A 23,378-nucleotide genomic window follows, 5' to 3' on the forward strand; every position below is an offset into this window, starting at 1 on the left:
TGCGCCAAAGGCAGAACCCAGAGCTGGGATGGCTAGAGAGCTCTCCCATGGGCAGCACACGGTCGGGTGGGTCCCAAGGAAGCTGGAACCCCAGGGGAAGGTTATCTAAGCCAGTGGATGGGCGTAGAACATAGGGACAGCACTGAGAACAAGAACAAGGCAACTAGCAATGGGGTAAGTAGGGCTGTTTATGGGGGTGATGGAGAGAAAGCAAAGACCTAAAAATAACTCCAAACTGACCAGATCAGAGAGTACGCAGAGCATCCAATGAGCCAGGAGAAAACAGCCACTCCTGCTGACTCTGGTCCCCTGGAACCCCAGGAAGTGTTTCCATTCCAGGCATGAAATGCCCATCACATGGCTTCTGTCCCAGGAGAGTAGGGAGACAGTCATGCACCACTCAGTGTTGAAGCCCAGGGTGTTGTCAGGGGCAGAGAAGGAGAAGTCAGCTTCACAGAAGCAATGATTTTGACTGAAAGCTCCCAGAAGGGTCAGGGCAGCCCTGACCTGGGCACATGCCCCATGGAAATCGCCCTCACTCGTATCGGATGTCTGGGTGACTGGCAGTTCTGTTTCATCCCTTTCCTGAAATTCCGTCTGCTTCAACTGTTCGGGGTTGGAACATTGAGATTCTGCACAGCCGCTGGCCTATTGGAATGCACAAGAGGCAGCTGCCTGCATCTCCCCATCTTTCCCTGGGCTGTGTTCCCACAGAAGGTGCGAACCTTCTTTTCCGTGTCTCCTGGGTGGAACATTTGAATTCCCCTGGAAAACCCCACTAATTCAACACCCAGTGACTCAGAATTTGTGATCATGTGAATAGGACTCAGATTAACTTGTTCCTTGAACTTGATGTGAAGGGAAGACTTTTCTAATCACGTAAATAGGGCAAGGTTTCATAGGTAATGATGTATTTTTTAAGGGCTTTAGGAGAAATCAGAGTCACAGAAGAGATCTTGGATCATTCAGCTCAGTCATAGATAGATTTGGTATCCCAGTTTCAGTGGGCATGATTACATACATCCAGTGATGGGGAACTCACCCCTTCCTGAGACAGCAGATTCCATCTTAAGGCAAGTTGATTACAAGGGTCTTTCTTATATCCAAAAATATAGGGCCCCTAATTCTTGGTCGTATTTCTGGCCTCTGGAGCTGTACAGAAAGGGTTTGTGCCACAAGGCTGCCCTTCGCAGACCTGAAGACGAGCTCTCCAGGTTTTCTCTTTGTTGGTCTTATGCACAGGAATTGGCCTTGAGGACTCCAGCCTCAGGGAGAGACTGGGGGTTTTCTGGGTGAGATGGTTTAGCAGCAGCCCTTCTGGGGATGGGAGCCAAGAGCAGCTGTAAAACGCTGGCCAGGAAGCCTAAGGCCTGAAAAGGACTGAGAGGCAAGAGGGGTTCTAGGCTCTGAGTCCTAATAGAGCTAACTGTGCCCTGAGATTAGGCTCATGGGGGAGAGGAAATGGCTAAAGGTGGGGGGACGCAGAGCTCTGGACACAAGGGCACTGGGCACAAGCAGCACAGCAGACAGATATGCCAAGAGGCTCTCTTTCCCTCCCACGCTCTTCTTCCCCATCCTCGCCTTCTCCTTTCTCCCTGCTCTTTTCTGCCTCCTCCTCTCTGCGATCACAAGTTTTGGCTGGTGTTCCCTCTCTGAATCGCTCATCTTTTTTGGCCTGGCTCATTCTCCTCCCTTCCCATTCCTTCCATCTCACTCCCTTTCTTTCTGTTTTTGTGGTTCTCTCCCTACTCCTGCCCTCACTGCCTCCATCACTTTCTGGGAGCCTCCCCCTCTGTATTCCAAGAGAATATATCATACACAAAAGCCAGGCTCAACTGAAGCTCCTTCTGAGCTGGACATCCTTTGTTAGCCTGAGTGCTTTCTGTGGGGCAGTGACCCTCCTTGAAATACAATTCTATCCCCTGCTTCTGAGTGATGTTCTCTGCATCCATTTCGGGATAGCTGAGAACAGGTAATTTCTGCAGGCAAACAGGATACACAGATGAAAGTCCAGATTCACAAATACAAAATGATTTGCTTCAGGAATTATTTAAATAGCCAGTGCATTTACAATATGATTCAATTTACAAAGATTAGCTTCACATGCAACCTCTCTGTAGCATCCTTCTTTTGTATGGTGAGTTCATATCTGAATCTTTACTTAAAAAAATATCAGCAAAATGTTTGAAAGCCTCCATTTCTTTGGCAACCATAGAGGAAGTAAATCTTTCTCGAAGGCAGCTTGACATAGGGGGGCAAAGCACAGATTTTAAATCCTGGGTGCTCCTTAATTTTCTAGGTTTAGAAAGGCTTAATCTCTCTGAGTCTCTGTCTTCTCATCTCTACAGTGGGGACAATAAAATGACCTGTCAGATCTGCTTTGAGTTAAAAATGAATGGACATTTCAGACTTGTGACCTTTGAAGCTGGTAGGATTACTTAAGATTTGAGAAGCAAGTGTATCTGGAGTCCTTCTTAGTATTTTCTGATCATATCTAGCAAAACCATAAGATTTGCAGACTGGATTTAAGAAGACCAGGGTTCTTCATGGCAAATCCTACCAGAAGAACCGCCATCAATTCGTGGAATTAATTTAAAGGAAAACTATTGAACTACCACGTGAAGAAACCACGGGAGCACCCTGTTATTGTTAGTGTGGCTCAGTAGGTATATTGAAAATGATCTGTTTGGAAGACTGTGTCCCTGAGAGGCAATAGTTAGGTATGAATTTATAATTTGGATGAAATTCTAGGCTCTGTATCAAAAGGAGGTGGTACTCGATGATTTGGCAGAGGATGTAGATTTCAACAATGAAAAAAAAAAGAGAAAATCTTAAATTTATTCATGCCAAAGAAGAGGAAAATAGGAGAGGTGAAGAAGCGATTAGCCAGACAGAAATCTGTAGGATTGGAGGTATCCCCTGTGGAGAATGGGGCTTTGGTCCAGATGCCATGAGGCTACAAGATGCTTTATCACTTTCTTTGTGAACAAAGAAAGGGAGAGGCCAGAAACGGGGTGGCAAGAAACTGCCAGGGGGCTTCAGAGGACTCCCCCCAGAGAGAGTGTCCAGTCATCAGTGGAGAAGATCATAGTAGCTTTGGACACAAAATTGACTCTGAATCTAGAGTCCATGGAGGGGAGTGGAGTACTCAGGAGCAAAGTAGATTGCATGGTTCTGGGACTAAATCCAGGGCAGACAGGTTTAACTTTTTTTGTAATGTTTATTTTATTTTTGAGAGAGACAGTGAGCGTGAGTGGGGGTGGGGCAGAGAGAGAGGGAGACACAGGATCAGAAGCAGGCTCCAGGCTCTGAGCAGTCAGCACAGAGCTCGACGTGGGGCTTGAACTCACACATCAAGGATCAAGAGCTGAGCCAAAAGGCATTTAGCTAACTGAGCCACCCAGGTGCCCCACAGGCCAGACTTGTTTCAATAGTCGTTGATACTAGTTAATAATTCCAGCAAAATGCAAAGAACATAACAGAAGCTGCCGCTAATTTCCTTCAGTCCTAAAATCATTAAATGTGCTATAAAAAAAAAAGTTTTAAAAAGCCTCGTTTCAAGCTGCTTTCTCCACTCCCTTGGGGCATATTCCTTCAGTCTATGTGACTGAAGCCCCGCCCCACCTCTTCTCTTCTCCAGAGCTGCCTGCTGGTCAGCAGGGTGCACCATATTGCTAACGCCAGTGGCCAGTTCTTAGATCTTGTTTAATGTGACCTGGCAGCAATATTCAGCACAGTTGACCACCATCTTCCTTTTTTTTTTTTTTTTTGCATACTTCTTCTTATTTTGGAAAATTTCAAACCCTCTGATGAACACCCATACGTCCTTCATCTCGACTTACCATTGGAGATGTTCACTTCTATCACTCCATCGCTCAGTTAAGGTGGAAACCCGCAGACCCACGCCCCCACCCCACGCCCCCCCGCCCACAAACACACTGTAAAGGGATTTGTTTCCTTTTGTATTTAATAGATGGTCTGTGGTGAGGTACTCTGATCTGGACCCCCAGTGAAAGATTTTTAGATCCATTAATGATTTTTACCTGAACCATTGCAAATGTCAAATTTCCTACTCTTATCATCCCTTCTATGTTTTGTAGTTGGCATTCTACTGTGAGGATAACTTTTCCCTCCTCTCTACCCTCCCCCCACCAGTTTGTTTATTTTTGGTTGCTTTCTTTTTCATTCAGTGAGTTATAGTCCATTACTGTTATTAACCACTTTAATGTTTAAATTATCCTTAAATTGACCAGTGGAAGCTTTCTTACATTGGCACCTGTGTCTCTTGATCTACCAAGAGATGAATATACAAGCAAACAATGACCGGAACTTATGTAAAAATAGAACTCTCACCCATGATCTGTAGCAACTAGTCCAGAGAGCCAATTCGTTATCTCTATCTCCATAACTCAGATCCTTAAAAAGTCAGACTACTATCTGTAATAACTGATGCCGGAAACCACTCTTTATCTTCTATAACAATCAGCCCTAAATGGCCAAGACTTGACTAATAACTGCCAGTTTCCCTAATTTTTGTCCCTATTTAGGACAGAGAACCAAATATGCCCCTTACCCACTGACATGGGATGCCCTGCTTCTAGCCAGCCCCCCTGGATGCCAACAGCCTCCCATCAGGGCCTGAGTGAAGCTCCGGGACTGTGAAGCTTTCCCTCTCTCACTCCTGCCTTTGAGTCTCTACCAAAACTCGGGATGGCCAAGTCACATGCTCTAGTAAGTTCTGAATAACTAGGCTTCGCTTGGTCAGGTTTGGGTGGTCCTTGTCTATGTCCCTGGTGCCCCCATCAGTTTGGTAACGGAGCACTCTTGGCTCTTTGGCACAAGTTCCAGGCTCACCTTGTACTCGCCCTGCTCTAGCGCTGCCATCAGCTACATGCCTTTTAGTAGAGACCGATATTCAGAAACCAAGGTCTGGGCACTGTTTGTGCCCATTTTTCCTGGGATCACTGTGTCTTTTTAAGAACACTCTTTTCCCTAGATGACTGTGATATTATACTCCCCCATTTTTTCCCTCCTTCACTCGACATGCCTTCACAATCTCATTTGTTATTTCCTTTAATCAGACTCTTAAGTGTGAAATCACTCCAAATGCCAGTCCTAAGTCCCCTTCTCTTCTCCAGCATAAAATGATAAATTCAGTTATTTAAATATATATAGAAGGATGTCTGGGTGACTCAGTCAGTGCAGCAGCCAACTGCTGGCTTCGACTCAGGTCATGATCTCACGGTTTGTGAGGTCAAGCCCTGTGATGGGCTCTGTGCTGACAGTGCTGAGCCTCCTTGGGATTCTCTTTCTCCTTCTCTCCCTGCCCCTCTCCCATTCATGCTTACTTACACACTGTCTCTCTCAAAATAAACAAATAAATGTTAAAATAAATAAATAGATGGATAAAAATTAAAATATATGTATATATATACATATATATATACATGTGTGTGTGTGTGTGTGTGTGTGTGCGCACACACGCATGTATACTAAACACCTATGGGACAGTGAAAAGAACTCAGACTAGGTGGTTGAAGATTCAAGCCCAGGTATTGCACTTGCCCACTGTGGGGTCTAGGGCAAGTCTCTTATTTCTTAATTCTTATTTCAAAAGCCTTATCCCTTCATGTGTATAGAGAAACATAATACATGAAATACAATATCTATCTATTAAACATTAAAGTGTTGCAAATAATGGTTGTACAACTCAAGTGTGCTAAAATGTGCCCAGTCTCACACAGGTATTAGGAAGATCACATGACTTAGTGCATGTAAAGTGCTTAGAACAGTGCCTGGCATGAAGGAAGTGTCATATATGTATAATAATAATAATAATAATAATAATAATAATAATAATAATATGACTGGTTTTAACTCACATCCACACTTTCCTCTGAGTAGTAGGAAGCCAAATATTCCCAATTCAAGGTAAACCATGTCACTTCCAGTTTCAAACATAATGGATTTAAGGTTCTTTTCCTCTTCTTTCTCTTCTCCAGTCATCTTGGTTAGGGAGATGAGTGGAGAGATGGTGATGTGAGTATAGTCAAATGGTGACTGAGTTATGAGCTTTCCTCTGACTTGCTGGCCCCACTGTGAGGGGGTTCGTCTCTTCTTCCCTCCTGCTCTCTGGATGTCAGCTTTTAACCCCAATACACACCCCCACTCCATCCTACAATTAATGATGGCTTCAGGGAATCACTTTTCCCTCAACTCTTGCTTCCTTTGGATCTGCCAAGTGTCTCTTCTTAGGGACCACAGAAACTTCTATGTGAGCTACTTTCTGTGATTTAGGCCAGGAGCCCATTTGCCTAGAAACTTCAGTCAGTCACTGCTATTCCACCACCAGTCATATTGGACCAGAGTTCCCCTAAGAATCTTGCTGACTCCTCCGGAAGCCAGGGCATCATCTCCCTCTTCTCTGAGACTCCACCTCCATTCTCCCTCACCCTCACCCCATTAGTCTGACTTTTCTATCAGGTTCCTCTCATTCCAGCCACATATCCACTCCTATAAGGACTCAACTTAAATAGATAGAAGGGGTTGGCCCCTTCTCAAGGACCAGCCTCTAAGCTGCAGGTACACGCCCTCAGGTTCTCCCCCTTCTCATCTGAGCTCTCTAGTCAGGGAAGGAAACTACTTATATTACCATTTATTCTTCCTTACTGTATGGTTTCATGCTTAAATCTATGTTTTCTGCCATTCAAAACCAAACTTTTAGAATAAAATCAAAGTCAGCAAATAAATCTATAGTCACCTTTCCTCTTCCAAAGCTCAGCTTTTAGACTGAAAACTTTCATTTTAAGTACTTTATTTTACTGTAGTTTCACAAATATCTACCTAGAAGCTCCCAAGCTAAGAAATGGAACTTTGTTCTTGGTTATGTTCTCTGAAGGCAGCTGCACTGATGGTGGGGGAAACAGTAGTAGGTACAAGAAAGCATGGAGAAATGCAATCTCAATTTCAAAATATTCCACTTTACCATAAACACAATTGCAATTTTTTTTCTGAAACAATACTGGGACAATACCTTTGACTCCTTAGGCTGGTCAGTTGGGTCCAGTCTATATGATCTTATACTGACTAGGGTCAAACTGATCAACCTGTATCATCCATCATTTCCTCTGAGTAACCTCCTTGGCTCTGGTGCCCACCTAGGGAAGGGTGTGGAGGATGTCCTTAATGCCACTCTTAAACAGGCTTACTTTTTCTATTTGATGTGGAAGGAAAGCCCTGAGTACCCTCTTGTGGAGCACCACCCAACCTGGTCCGGACTTGCACCAAAGAGAGAACTGGGCTCATTGGTGAAGTCTTCCCAGCGGTGAGTGTAAGGCAGACCTTGGATCTGGAAGGGCTGAGAGGAAGGAGATGGGAGGCAGCATGTGCATGGGGTGAGATATTCTGGGCCAGCAAGCACGGTGGTTTTGTTGGAGCAGAGCTGACAGACTAGGCTGCACAAGGCTGAGAGGCTAAGGAACCACACTCAAGGATGACCTTGGCCAAGCAGCATCATTCAGGATTGGGCAGCAGCAGCAATGGTGGGTAGTGTGTTTGGTAACTTAGAAATCTGAGGACTTCCCTGGGACTCCAGTTCCCACATATCAACAGGGGATGTGGGCTTGTTCTAATTATAGAATTTAGGGCAGGAAATTGCCTTATTTTATAAGCATTTGCACACCAGGGCCCATCCTGAACTCTAGCACCCCCTGGATCCATCCAACTGCTGGTCTTGGCATGGCAGGATAAAGCCTTCATGAGTCAAATGCTTTGGGCCCTGGTGAAAGCCTTCAGCACCTTCATCTTTCTGCTCAACTCCTCAGACTGGTCAGTTGGGCCCAAGGAATATCATCCTATCTATATCAACTGGCATCAACCCTGTTTAAAAACACTCGGTGGCTTCCATTTCCCTGTGAGTAAAACCTAGATGCCCTCTCTAGTTTGGAATTCCCATCATGCTCTGGCCATTCCCCACCTTCACCTGGCATCACTCTCTCTTCCAATCTGCTCCAGCCTCTCTGGCCCTCTTTTTATCCCTCTGATGAGTCACGCTTGTTCCTTATATACTTTTCCCTAGCAATCTTCTGCCTAGAACTCTCTGCTAGGTCTAAAGTAGCAGTTCCTTCTTATCCTCCAGGCCTCAACTCAAAATGCATTGCCTTTCTTACCATTTACTTTAAGCCTTGAAGCAATGATGCTTCAATAGCAAAAATCATGCCTCGTGCCTGGGTCTTGGTTTCTAAATAACACTCTCCATTAAAGACAACCAACTAGCGCTCATTAGAGAAATGGCTGATTCTAGGGGTGGGAAGGAAAATACAAGATGAACCCTGGGCACCTTATAGTACCAGCAAGTGGTGGATAATATCTAAAATAAAGAGAGAGAAAAGCAGAGACAAACAGAAGGTAAGAAAAATGATAGGACCATGTCAAAAGGACACAGGAACCAATCTGAATGAGCTCCCAATGGCCAAAGCTAGGACAATTAAAGCAACAGAGTACATTATAATAATATTGGATTACCACCCCCCCAAATAAAATATATTTCTATTAGTCCATACTGATGTAATCAAATATCGAATGAATAAATAAACAGGGAAAAAGAGACAAATTCCACATGCAGAATTCCAAATAATTTATGTACACCTTCCTTTCTCAAGGAGGTAGAGCCTCAAAAGTATGGATTGTGCATAGTGGCTTCCTTCCCAAGAACGTGGCATGGAAAGGGGGAGGAGAGAGTAACTTTAAGTGGAGAAACTGACCAAAGCAGCCTGAGCCAAATGATCAAGGTCAACAGCAACAGTGGTAAGTCATGTTGATAGGATGCACCCTTGATGCGGTGTGATGAAAATGGCACTTTTCTTCTGTGGCCTTCAGCCCTAACACCCATGATTATGAGTGACAGTATGAGAAAAACAGCAGAAAAATTCCAGTGAGGGATATTGTATAAAATACCCAATGGGTACCCCCCCAAACTGTCAAGATTATAAAAAACAAAGAAAACCTGAGCAGCAGTTATAACCAACAGGAGCCTAAGGATGACTAATGTAATGTGGTGTCCTGCATGGGATCCTAGAACAGAAAAAGGATATCATGTCACAAGCCAAGGAAATCCGCATAAAGTGTGAACTTTAACTAGTGATATGTCAGCACGCCTTTATTAATGGTAATGAATGTAATATACTAATCTAAGATGTTAATAATAGGGGAAACTGGATGCAGAATATATGGGAACTCTCTGTACTATCTTTGCCATTTTTCTGTAAATCCAAAACTGTTCTAAAATAAAACCTTTTTTTTTTTTTGCTTAAAAAAGCTCACTTAACGGTATTTTTAAATGTGTGAATTTTATTGGATAAAAATAATACCTTAATTTTCTGAAGTGGAAAAAAAAAAAGACCTGAGGAACTTGAGAGGTTTCCCCAGCACGGCTAGCAAATGGTGAATCTAGAACAAGCATTGGAATTGTCTTATTCTATATCTCATACTACCTACTATGGACTGAACTGTGTCCCCCGCACCCCCCCTTAAAATTCCTAAGTTAAAACCCTAACCCCCAATATGACTGTATTTGGAAATAGGGCCTTTAGGAAGTAGTTCACATTAAATTGAGGTTATAAGGGTGGGGCCTTAGAATCTGATCGGATTTGATGGTCTTAGAAAGAAAAGAAAGAAATCTTTGTCCCAGGCTTCTCCCTGCCCCATGCACAGAGGAAAAGCCATGTGAGGACAAAGAAACAGCAAGGAAGAAAGAATACTCTCACCGGAAGCTGAACCCTCCTGGACCATGATTTTGTACTTCGCAGCCTTCAGAAGGGTGAGAAAATAAGTTTCTGTTGTTTCAAGGCGCAAAGTCTGTGGTATCTTGTTATAGCAGCTGCGACAGAGTAACACACTACCTAAAAAATATAGAAGACTGTAATTTATAGAGTACATGTCCCAAGTACTATTCTGAGAGCTGCAGAGACATTCGCTCTTTACAGAGACTCTTGACAGGTAGCTAAGTGATATTATTATCCTCATTTTACAAATTTAGGAAAGATAATTCCCGGGATCACAAGGAGCAGAAGTGGGTCTTCCACTCGCAATGACTGGAGGTTAAAGACCGAACTCTTTCAGGCCCTCCCAAGGCCTTATCGGGGGCGGGGAGGGGGGGGGGTGTCATGCTCTGGCTCCTTGACGACCAAGTATGTGCACAATTTATTTGGAATTCTTCTGTGTGGGAGAGTTGTTTCTTCCACTCCATTTATTAATGTATTCAACCATTTATGTCAGTATGGACCCATGGATATTCACTTTATACTTCAGGTTATAATCCAGTACTACTTTATTTTGTTGTTCACATGACTCCGGTTTTGGGCACTGGGAACTCCCATGTTGCTTTGACAGACCCCATCACTGTGTTTTTGCTTTTGCTTTTTTGAGCTCTCCCTTCCTTTATAGCACTATAAGATACTCCAGGATCATCTTACATATATTCTGCTCCAGTCCTAAAATCAACCATTTCCCCAAAGAGCCCTTGTTCCTTTTATTGGAGATGATATTAAAAAGTTGGGGCGCCTTGGGTGGCTCAGTCAGTTAAGCATCTGACTTCGGCTCAGGTCATGATCTCACAATTCGTGGATTTGAGCCCTGCATCGGCTCTGTGCTGGCAGCTCAGAGCCTGGAGCCTGCTTCAGACTCTGTGTCTCCCCCTCTCTCTGTACCTCTCTCACTCATGCTCTGTTTCTATCTCAATAATAAATAAAAACATTAAAAAAAATTTTTTAAGTAAAAACTGGGGCATTAGATACGCTTATTGCTGCTGCTGAGTCCTTTTGTATATAAGCATTTATATCTATACTAAGCTAACCATGAGTTCATGCTTATGCTTACTTAATTACTTATTAATTGCTTGATGGGTTTACTATAGTCCATGACCACATGGGTCATGCTAGCCACCTCCCTTTGCTTACTTGTAGTCTCTCACTCTGACAATGAGACACTTGACTCCTACTTCGCCATCTGCCATCTTTCACCTAACTGTTCAGTTCCAGCATACTTGCTCAGTGCTATCAGCATTGTGAACTCCTGCCCCCGCCCCTTAGGAAACAATTTTATCAACTAGGGTACAGTTCTTATTCACAGGTTGGTTGTGTTAACTTTAGTCCAACAGACTCATTTCCAAAGTTACTTAGGTCAGAACCTCCCTGCCCACCCTCCAACCCCAGCACTTTAAGTTGTTTCTTATATTTGTGATACAGTCAGACTGCCATGTCTGTCCTGGACTTTATCTCCTAAAAAAAAAAATTTTTTTTTTTTTTGCATATAGCTATCCAATTGTCCAAGCATCATTTGTTAAAAGACTAACTAACCTTTCTCCGCCAAATTGCTTTTGTACTTTTGTTGAAAATCAATTGGCTAAATTATATGGGGGGTTATTTCTGGAACTCTCCATTCTGTCTCATTTAGTTATGTATCTATCTTGAAGCAAATACCATCGTATCTTTATTATAGTATCTTTATAATAAGTTTTGCAATAGGTAGTATCAGTCCTTCTATACTTTTCCTCATTTTCAAAGTTTTTTTTGGCTATTCTGTGTCTTTTTGTGCTTCCACCTGAATTATGAACTCTGTCAATTTCCACAAGAAAAACAAAGGCTGATACAATTCTGACAGGGATTGAGTTGAGTCTATAGATCCATTTGGGTAGATTTTAAATATTAATAATATCAAGATTTTAATATATGAACATGGCATATCTGTCTAGTTACTTACATTTTCTTTAATTTTTCTCAAAACTGTTTCATGATTTGCAAGTATACAGATCATAAATACTCTGTCAGATTTATCCCTATTTCTTATTTTTGATGCAATGCAGATGCTATTACTTTTAACTTTGATTTCCAATTTTGTGTTGCTGATATATTGAATTCTATTGACTATATGTTGTATAATCATATACCATTATACTGTATATTGGGTAATTATATTGTAGGAAATATATGCATCTTGCAATCCTGGTAACCTCATTAGTTCTGGGGGAATTATGTTATCTGTGAATAAAAACATTTTTACTTCTTCCTTTCCATTCTGGATGACTTCATATCCTTTTCTTGCCTAATTGTACCAGCTGGTATTTCTACTGCAATGTTGAGTAGGGGTAGTGAAAGTGAATATCCTTGCTTTTTTCATGATCTTAGAAATTTTCATTTTTCATCAAGTGTAATGGTTAACTGTTGTATATTCTCAGAGGCCCTTCATCAGGTGGAGAACTTTCACTTTTATTCTTAGTCTGTGAGAGGTTTTAATCTAGAATGATGTCAAATTTTACAAAATGCTTTATCTGCATCAATTGAGAAAATCATATGGTTTTTAGTTTGTTATGGTAAATTACATCTATAGATTTGATGTCAAACTAAATTTTGTATTCCAAGGATTAAGTTCTACTTGGTCATGATTTATTATCACTTTTATCTATTGCTGCATTTGATTTGCCAAATTTTTGTTAACAGCTTTTGCATCTATATTCATGATGGAAATCAATCTTTTGTGTTCATTCCTTACTACTGTCTGGTTTTGATATCAGAACAGCACTGGCCTCATCAAATGATTGGGGAATGCTTTTACCTTTCTGATAAAGTTTATACAGAACTGGTATTTTTTTTCTTTCTGAATTGTTTATTATAATTCACCAGTGAACCAGTGAATTTATCTGGACCAGGAGTTTTCTTTGTGAGCAGGTTCTTACTCAAAAATTCAATTTCCTTTAGTAAGCGATGAATCACAGGAATCTACCCCAAAACCAAGAGCACACTGTATACACTGTATATTAACTAACTTGACAATAAACTATATTAAAAATTCAATTTCTTTAATAAATACAGGGCAATTAACATTGTCAATCTCTTCTTGAGGGAGCTTTGATAGATTGAGTCATTAAAGAAATTTGTCCGTTTCCTAAATTCTAGAGTTTATTGGCATAAAGTCATTCACCATATTACCTTACTACACTTTTAAAGTCTGTACCCTGTAGAGATATCACCTCTATACTTCCTTGTATGGATAATTTGTATCTTCTCTGTCTCTCTCTCTCTCTCTTTTTCCTGAGTAGCCTGCATAGAGGTTTCACAATATTAGTGATGTCCTCAAAGAACCTGCTCTTGGTTACGTTGATTTTTCTCTATTTTATTTTTTCTATTCTATTCTTTTTAACTCTGATATTTATTACTTCCATATTTTCTTCTTAGAGCCTGATTTGCTTATTTAATTATAGTTTCTTAGAGTGAAAGCAAAAGTCACTGATATGATACTTTTTTTCTTTTCTCATATAAGAGTATAAATTTCCTCTATACACTACTTTGGCTGTATTCCACATTATTTCAAAATTCTGTTTTCATTTTAATTTAATTCAAAATACTTTCTGATGTACCTTTTGATTACTTTTATGACCCAAGTTGTTTAGAACTGTGGTATATAGCTTTTAAATATTGGGGAATTTTCTAGATATCTTTCTGGTTTTGATTTCTAACACAATTCCATTTATGGTCACAGAACATACTTTGTATGAATTGAATACTTTTTAATGTATTGAGACATAATGTATGTCCCAGACATAGACATTTTATGTTCTATCTTGGTAAATGTTCTGTGTGTACTTGAAAAAAAGTGCACTTTGCTGTTGTTGGGTGTTAAATGGTTCACGTTTCTTGATAGTTTTGTTCAAGTCTTTTATACGCTTATTGATATTTTTGTCTACTTGTTTTATCAATAATTGAGAAAGAAGAATTGAAATCACCGACTATAATTGTGGATTAATCTATTTATCCTTGCAGTTTTACTTCATTTTAAAGATAATAGAGGTATGAACATTTCAGATTTTTGTATCCTTATGAAATTAACCCTCTGATCATTATGAAATGACCATCTTTATCCCTTATAATGTGTGTGTGTGCGCATTGAAATTTACTTGGAGATTAATGTGGTTATTTCAGGATATTTTTGGATTAGTGGAACACAGTCCTAATAACTATATTAATGAGTGTGTCTATTAATTCTATCAATTGTATCATTTCTGAGTCCTTTTTGATTGATTTTTTCTCATAATAAGTTTTTTTTACATTTGTTTACTTATTTTAAGAGAGAGGGAGAGAGAAACCAGAGCAGGGACAGAGAGGGATGGGGGGGGGGCAGGGAGAGAGAGAGAGAGAGAGAGAGAGAGAGAGAGAGAGAGAGAGAGAGAGAGAGAGAATCCTAAGCAGACTCTGCACTGTCAGTGCCAAGCCTGATGTAGGGCTTGAACTCACAAACTGTGAGATCATGACCTGAGCTGAAATGAAAAGTCAGTCACTTAACCAACTGAGCCACTGAAGCACCTCTTCCTCAATATGACTTTTATTTTCCTGGTTCTTTGTGTGCCTGACAATTATTTTACTGGATTCAGATTTTGTGAGTTTTACCTTGTTGGATGCTGAGTATTTTTGTAGTCCTGAAGATATTCTTGAGCTTTGTTTTAGGATGTGGTTAAGTCACTTGGAAACCACTTAATTCTTTTGGTTCTTGATTTTAAGCTCAGTTAGGTGGGACCCAAACAGCATTTAGCCTACAATTAATATTTCCCACTACCGAGTACTTTACGTACGTAGTACTCTAGCTGATGTCTATGACTTAGGAGGATTTTCACTCTGCGTGTTGGGAACTGGCACTATTTCCAATCTGTGTGAGTTGCAGGCACTGTTCCTTCTAATTTCTTTGGTAATTCTTTTCTTGGCCTCAGATGGTTTCCAGTTCAATACTCCAAGGAAATGTCTGCAGATTTCTGAAGTTCTCCCTGTGCACAGCTCACCTCTTTGACACACTGCAGGGAGAATTCTAGGCGCCTTTGTTTTCCTGGACCTCCAATTCAGCCTCCTCAACTCAGGAACATAGCGAGGCTCTTCCAGGGTTCTGCCTTCCTGTGTCATTGCCTAGAAATTTCTTCCAGGCAGTAATCTGAGACAGTAATAAGGATATATTTATTTCCTGTCACTTAGGGATCTCTTTTCTTCTTTGCATAACATCCGGTGCCTTCAGAGCCATTGTTTCATGTATTTTATCCAGTCTTGTTTGCTTTTGTTTCAAGTGGGAGTTAAATGCAGCTCTGTCATTCCATCTTGGCCAGAAGTGGAAGTCCTGTCAATTCACTTTTCCAATAGTTAAGCAAAGGATGAACATTTTTTTCTCTTATATTTTTCCACATAGTTACCATCTACAGTGTCCTTTATTCTTGCCTAGAGATCTGAATTTCCATATGGTCTCATTTTTCTTCAGCTTAAAGAACTTTTTTAGCATGCCTTGTAGTTGGGTCTCCTGAAGACATATAGTGTCTTTCATTTATCTAAAATTATTTTATCTTTGTTTTTGCTGAGTATTTTCACTTGATATAGAATTTTATGTTGGCAGGGTTTTGTTTTTTGTTTTTTGTTTTCCTTTCAGCATTTTAATGATGTCTTCTGGCCTCATTTGTTTCTGATGAGAAACCAGCTACTTCTGGCTTCTTTTAAGACTTTCCTATTTGTGTTTTTCAGGTACTTAACTTTGATGTGCCAATATATGATTTCTTTGTATTTCTTTTGCTTGAGATGTGATGAACTTTCTGGATCTGTGGGTTTCTTTTCTGATCAAATTTGGAAAACATTTGGCCAATATTTCTTCAAATATTTTTTCTGCCGTATTCTCTCCCTCTTCTCCTTCTGTGATTGCAGTTGCTCATTTGTCCATCTACTTGATGCCATCTCACAAATCAATGAGTCTCTGTTCATTGTTTTCAAACTGTTCACCCTCTGTGCTTCAGTTTGGATGATTTCTATTGAACTACTTTCCAGTTCACTGATTCTGTCTTCTTCTTTATCCAATCTACTACGATATTTTCTAATAAATACTTTTTAGATGGTATATTTCAATTCTAGAATTTCCTTTTGGTTCTTTTTTATACACTATTCATAGTTTTCAAATGCCCTGTCTCTTCACACATTAATATACCTTTTCTTGTAGATTGCCTATCATATCTCTCACAGGTATTTTAATGTTCTTTTCGGCTGATTTCAGTATCTTCCTCATTTGTCACTTTGTTTTTATGAACTGATTTTTCTCTTCACTGGGTTACATTTGTCTGTTTCTTCACATGTTCAACAATTTTCTTCAAAATTTAATTATGCATGGAGAACTCTGCATTCAGTTCTCTTTCTCTGAAGAGTATTGGATTTTGTTCCAGTGAGCAGGTAAATTACCACTGGATCCCCTTGGTCTTCTGAGGGTTTAGTTTTAGCCTTTAAAGTTGGTCTGTTTGGGTTTTTTCCTTAGTCCTGCGATGGATGCCTTAATCCTGGGATGTGGTATTTCATTCTAGGATGTGGTCCTTCTGCCGTTTGGGTGGAAGGCATGAGGAACTTACAGAGGCCCTCCCCATTTGGTAGCATTCAAACCTTAAACTCTGCATCCATGGTTGGCAGCTTCCAAGTCTTCTGCCCAGTTCTTTATTTTTATTTTTATTTTTTTTTCCAGAATTTTCCAGCTACTGTTTTCTTCACATTCAGGGTTTAGGTGTCAGCCAAGGATTAGAATGTCATGTGTATGCAACTTGGGGTCTCCTTTCTTTCTGGGATTCCCCACCCCCTTCAATTTCCCACAGCAATTTCCGGCTGGCCCGGAAATTCATCCTCTGACTCTTCAAGTCAACACAATGGCAACTTTCTACGTGAGCTCTCTTGGAAGTGCTCCAGCGCACCTCATAGACTGGTGACTGCCTTCAAATGAAAAGCTGGATGAATGGATATCACCCAGTGTGGTTCCCTTCTTTTCAACAGTCAAATCCTCTCTAGTATCTGCCTGACTTTGGTAATTTTCCAGTATCTTCAGTTAACTTTCTTTCTCTTTTGTCCAGGGTTTATAATTAGTATCAGTAAGATAATTAGTATAATACAAGCTACCCTACCATTACCCTAACTTGGAAGTCTCCTGGTTCCTCTTTTTTAAAATGAGGATAATATCTACTTCACACGTTTTCCTCCATGTGTGAATTAAACAAGAGTACACATGTAAAACGCCTGGCATAGATAGATATTCAGGAAATGTTAGTTTCCTTCTCTTTATGTTGAATTGGCATCGGCTTCCTTTTATCTTTCCTTCATTAGTCCTTGCTTTGCTCTCTGGGTCCAACCTATATAGGATAAATTCTTTCCCATGTGGCAGCTCATCAGGGGTTTGATGACAGAGATCGTATCCTGTGCCTGCAAGGCTCCTTTATCTTCAGGCTAAAATTCCCAGTTCTTCCTGCTGCATCTCAGGCCATGGGTTTTCTCTGGGGAACTTGGAATGCCTTTAGTCATGCTATTTCTTCTTCAAGGAATCTCCTTAATTTAGGCTCTGCTTCTGCCATTTATAAACACTGTAATTCAAGTAAGTCAACTTATCATCTCAGTGTCAATATCTCCAACTGGAAAATGGGGTAATAATCCCTATGTAGTTTGCACCTTCCAGACTGAGACCCCTCAAACTTTAACCACTGTTGGGGGGAGAGTCTGAGGGAGAGGTGTTCCCCTCTCAGGTTCCCTCTGGCACCAGTGGAGGGGCTGGGGCTCCCGTCCTCTGATCGTATGGGTGATTGGGAAGCACAGGGGAAAGGGGATATGACAGCCCCAATTCCACTTTCAGTGGCTACTTTTATTTTGAGTCACCAAAGGCAATCATATCTTCATGTTGCAAGTCCCACTTTTCTTCCAAAGACCACACAGCCTAGTCCCATCTGAAAAATGCATATGCCTCCTGTCGTAACTTCCACCCTATTCTTTACAAAATCAACACTGATATTAGTTTGTTGTAGAAGCAATTCCCTCTCTCCTGAGTGTCTCTGAAACAATAGGATCAAATAATACATCCCTAAAAGTATCTCTCTGATCCCCAAATTCCTTTGGAAGAAGAAGAATGGTAATGATTTTTTTTCCTCCAAATGACTGAAAGCAATAGCAAAGGCATAACAGTTCCTTTATAAACTGTGAAGTCCTTACACAAGTGACTAAAGTGAACCTAATGCTTTTTATACAAAGGAGGATACTTTTGAGATTAAAAGGGACATGATGGACTCAGGAAAACTGGAGTGTGTATGGCATTGTGCTGTTACAGATGCTGACTTCCTCTAAAGCTTCCTGATTCTCAAGGAAGAAACTGTCAGGCCACCAAATGTGCAAACACCCCTGTCCCCATTCCTCTGCAGAGACTTCCTTTCTTAGGAATTGTATTGTCTGGAGACTGCACTCAACTGATGGAAGAGACGGGGAGCTTAGGCAAGACCACCTGTGCAGAGCCACCAGGGAAAAGGACTCTGTGGTCACTTTCACCTGAAGCACGTTCTCTGCTCTCAAGGCAAAGACTTGAGCTCAAATCACCTTCTTGTGAGTCAAGGACTCACTGCCCCTCATTGAGTTGTGTCCTGCCTGCCTAATATGTGTTTACTCACACAGCTCCTGTGAAAGGTCACTGCCTTCCTCCAGAGGTGCTCGTTTGCATGTAATGGAGCTTCAAAGTGACCCTTCTCTCCTCCAGCCCATTTCAGCCCCAGGCTTAGCCCAGATCTAAGTCCAAAACAGAATATTTAAAAAATACACAAGTTACACTCATCTTGATATTTTCTGAGTAAAGCATGCTTTTTCACTCCTTGAACCCTGTTGTACTGTTGTTATTGTGCTTATAATGTCTTTCTTGTTTCTAATCTTTTCTACCTGGTAAGATTTTACTTATTTTTCAAGTCCCAACTCAAATATTTTATGCTCTGTGATGCCCTTCTGGATACCTTTCACCTCCACTAATCTGCCCCAGGTGTCAGAATCCATTAGGATTTGCTTCTGCTAATGTAATAGATAAATATTTAAGAGCATGACAATACTTTAAGCAAGAGATGACTTTATTTCACTTTCACACAGAAGTCAGAAGGTTAGTAGTTCAAGGCTGGTAGGGTGGCTCCCTGGTGCCATCAGGAATGCAGGTTCTTATCTTTCTGCTTTGCAAGCCTCAGAGGATGGCTTTCCTCGCAATGCCACTTCATGGTTCAGCACATATGTCCACATGCCGCATGACAGTCAGAAGAAGAAATAGCAGGAGGTCAGAAAAGGATTTTTTTTTTTTTTACTCAGGTCCTTTTTGTGTTAATGTTGTGTATTTCCTTATGTTAAACTAACCTTGAATTCCTGGGATCAACCCAATTTGGTCAAATGTATTATCATTTAGACACATTGCTGAATGCCACTGGCTAATGCTTTAAGATTTTTGCATCTGTGGGGGCAGCTGGGTGGGTGGCTCAGTCCATTGAGCATCCGCTCTTGGCTTTGGCTCAGGTCACAATCTCACATTTTGTGAGTTCAAACCCTACATGGGGCTCTGTGCTGGCAGTGTGGAGTCTGCTTGGGATTCTCTCTCTCCCATTCCCTCTCTATTCCTCCCTCTTCTCTTCCCTCCCTCCCCTCCCACCACACTCTGGCTTTTGTTCCCTCTCTCAAAAATAAATAAACATTTTAAAAAAGATTTTTGTACCTGTGGTTCATGAATAAGAGTGATCTGTAATTTACTTTCTCATGCTGTCTGTGTCAGATGTGGCGTTCATGATGATGCTAAGTTCATAGAGCAGATAGAAACCACTCCCATTTTTAGTGCTTTGAATACTTATATAAAATTGGAAAATTTGTTCCCTTGAATGTTTGATAGAACTCACTAAAAACACCATCCAGATCTGTAATTTCCTTTTTGGGAAGACTTTTAACTATTCAAAGTTCTTTAATAATTGTGGGACTATTTGGGTTTTCTACTTCTCGATAAGCTATGGTTTTGAAGAATATACTCATTTCATCTAAATTTTCTTTAATATATTCTATCCTTTTATCTGGTTCTTCCACTGACTAGTCCTGCTGCAGTCCAGATAATATCTTCAGTTCTGTCTTCTGGTTCACTGGTTCTTACAATACATATATTAGGTTACCTTCGGTTCTTCAGATCTTCATCTTGTGAGATAGTTACAAGCATTTAGCAACTTTATTGAGGTGCAGTTGACATACAATAAATGACACATTTATAATACATAATTTGATAAAATTTGCCCCATGTATGCACCTGTGAAATTATCACCACAATCCAGAAAATGAACATATTTGCCACCTCTCAAAGTTTCCCTGTTCCCCTCTATAACCCTTTTTTCTGTTTTCCCAAGCCCAGGGAACCACTGCTCTTCTTTCTATCACTATAATTTAGTTTTCATTTATAGACTTTTATATAAATGAAATAACATCATACATACTCATTGTTTGTTGCCTGGATTCTTTCATTCAATAAAAGTATTGCAAGATCTTGCATTTATATTCTTGCATGTATCAATATTTTACTCTTTGAGCACCTGGGTGGCTCAGTAGGTTAAGCGTTTGACTTCAGCTCAGGTCATGATCTTATGGCTTGTGGGTTTGAACCTCATGTTAGGTTCTGTGCTTAGAGCCTGCTTCAGATTCTGTGTCTCCCTCTCTTTTTGCCCCTCCCCTCTCATACTCTCTCTCTTTCTCTCTCAACAATACTCATTTAAAAAATTAAAAAATATATATTTTACTCTTTATTGTTGCCTGTATTCTGCTCTATAACTATACAACCATTTGTCTATTCATTCACCTGTTGGTGGACATTTGGGTTGTTTCTAGGTTTTGGCTGTTTGAATAAAGGTGCTATGAACATTTATACATGATCCTTTGTATGAGCAAAGGCTTTCATTTCTATTTAGTGCCTACAAATGTAATGGCCAGGTTATATGGTAGGTGAATGTTTAACCTTTTAAGAAATTGCCAACTGTCTTCTAACTGGTTCAACCATTTTACATTCCCTGCAACAGTATACGTGGTTCAGTTGTTCTACCACTTTGCCAATACTTGGTATAGTTGTTCTTTTTATTATTTTTTAGTTTATTAATTTTTTAAGTAGGCTCATGCCCAGTGCAGAGCCCAATAGGGGGCTTGATCTCATGACCCTGAGATCAAGCCCTGAGATGGGATCAAGAGTCAGATATTTAACTGATTGAGCCACCCAGGCGCCCCTGGTTATTCTTTTTAGACAGTCCAATAGATCTATGGCATATCTTATTGTAGTTTAAATTTGCATTTTCCTAATAATTAATGAAGGTATGTCTCTCCAACCCCCCTCTGTCTATCTCTGATCAATCTGCCTAGAGATTTATCAATTTTAAGATCTCTAAGAACCAGCTCTTGGTCTCATTGTTATTCTCAAAGACTTTCTGTTTTCTATTTCATTGAGTTCCACTCTGATTTTTTTTGTTTCTTTTCTCCTGCTTTCATTTGGGTTTCATCTACTCTGTTTTATCTAGTTTCTTAAGGTGGAAGCTGAGGCCATTGCTTTGAGACCATTCCTCTTTTCAATATAGAAGTTTAATGTTACAAATTTCCCTCAAGCTTTAGCTGCATCCCATAATTGTGATATGGTACTTTTTTTCACTTACATTCAGGTTGAAATACTTTCTAACTTCTTTTTTTGTGTGGTTTTCTCTTTGAGATACATGTTATTTAAATTGTGTTAACTTCCAAATACTTAGAGATTTTCCATATATCTTTTTGTTGCTGATTATGGTCTGAAAATATATTTTGAGGACATGAATACTTTGTAAGTATTGAGATTTTGTGGCCCAGAATATGGTCTCTTGTGGTGAATGTTCCGTGTAGTATATTCTCCTGTTATTGGGCGGAATGTTCTAGAAGTACCAATAAATTGGTTGATGGTGTTGTTCAAGCTTTCTATTTAATTTTTAAGTTTATTTATTTATTTTGAGATAGAAATAGAGAGATAGAGAGAATCCCATGCCCTCTATATTCTTATTGATTTTTTAGCTATTGTTCTAACAACTTTTGAGAAAGGAATATTGAAATCTTTGACAATCATTGTGGATTTGTCTCTTTCTCCTTTAAATTCTATCAATTTTTACTTTGTATATTTTGTTGTTCTGTTATCTGATGTGTAAACATTTAGGACGGTTAGGTCTTCTTGATAAATTGCCCCTTTGTGATTATGAAGTAATACTGTTTATGCCTGGTAATATTTCCTACTCTGAAATGAACTTTGATATTAAGATAGGTGCTCCAAATGTCTTCTGATTTCTGATGGCACAGTGTATCTTTTTCTGCCCTTTACTGTTAAAATTTTTTTTAAATGTTTTATTTATTTTTTGATACAGAGAGAGACAGAGCATGAGAGGGGGAGGGGCAGAGAGAGAAGGAGACACAGACATGGAAGCAGGCTCCAGGCTCTGACCTAGCTTTCAGCACAGAGCCTGATGCGGGGCTCGAACCCACGAATGTGAGATCTGACCTGAGCCAAAGTCGGAGGCCTAACCGACTGAGCCACCCAGGCACCCCTGTCCTTTACTTTTAACCCATTTGTGTCTTTCTATATAAAGAGGGCTTTTTATATGCAGAGTATATATATTGTCTTATAATCTAATCCGACAATCCATACCTTTTAACTGGATTATATAGACCATTTATAAGTTTGTTGTTTTTATTCACATGATTGGGTTTAAATCTACCATCTTTTTGCTTTCTATTTGTCCCAGCTGTTCTTTGTTCCCTGCCTTCTTTTGAATTAATTGGGTATATTTTTAGGATTTTCTTTATCTCTTGTTGGCTTATCAGCTGTATCTCTGTGTTGTGCTACATTAGTTGCTTTTGAGTTTATGGTATCTAGCTTTAACTTACGACATTCAACTTTCAACAGGAATATTGCTACACATATAACATAAGAGCTTTACAACACACTTCTACAATCTCTCCTCCCAGCTCTAGTACTATTCAGACATCCAACTTTGACACCACGCCTCACAATGCATTATTTTTCCCCTTTAAATCGTCAATTATCTTTTTAAAATATTTCAATAATAGTAGTTATTGATTGCTACCTATTACTGAAGGTTTCTTTCATGTCATCTTTTGCAATTCTATAGCTCTTTCTCTTTGCTGCTCTGAATTGTCCTTTACTGCTTTGCCCCAAGACTGGATACAAAACCTTTCATTCCTTTCCCCAAAAGAACACTCTTCCCAGTAAGGGGATATGGCAGTGAGTGGGAATTGGGGTTGGGTATGTGTGCAAGGTGAACAGAAAAAAAGGGAAATTAGAACTGGATATCAGATAGAGCTCTTCCTATGATTCATCAATTGTGCTCTCTGCTGAGGTCATCCACTGGCCACCCTTGCTTCTCCCTCCAGAAGCACTGCCATGTTGGTGGGCCAGAGGGGAGGCCCTGTTGATCATGTCCCTCTCCATGGATGGCAGGCCCTGGAAAGACTGTGAAATCCTCCTTTCCCCTATTCTGAGACACACCTCATTTCCTG

The sequence above is a fragment of the Suricata suricatta genome, chromosome 8 (assembly GCF_006229205.1).
Source record: "Suricata suricatta isolate VVHF042 chromosome 8, meerkat_22Aug2017_6uvM2_HiC, whole genome shotgun sequence".
Classification (NCBI taxonomy): domain Eukaryota; kingdom Metazoa; phylum Chordata; class Mammalia; order Carnivora; family Herpestidae; genus Suricata; species Suricata suricatta.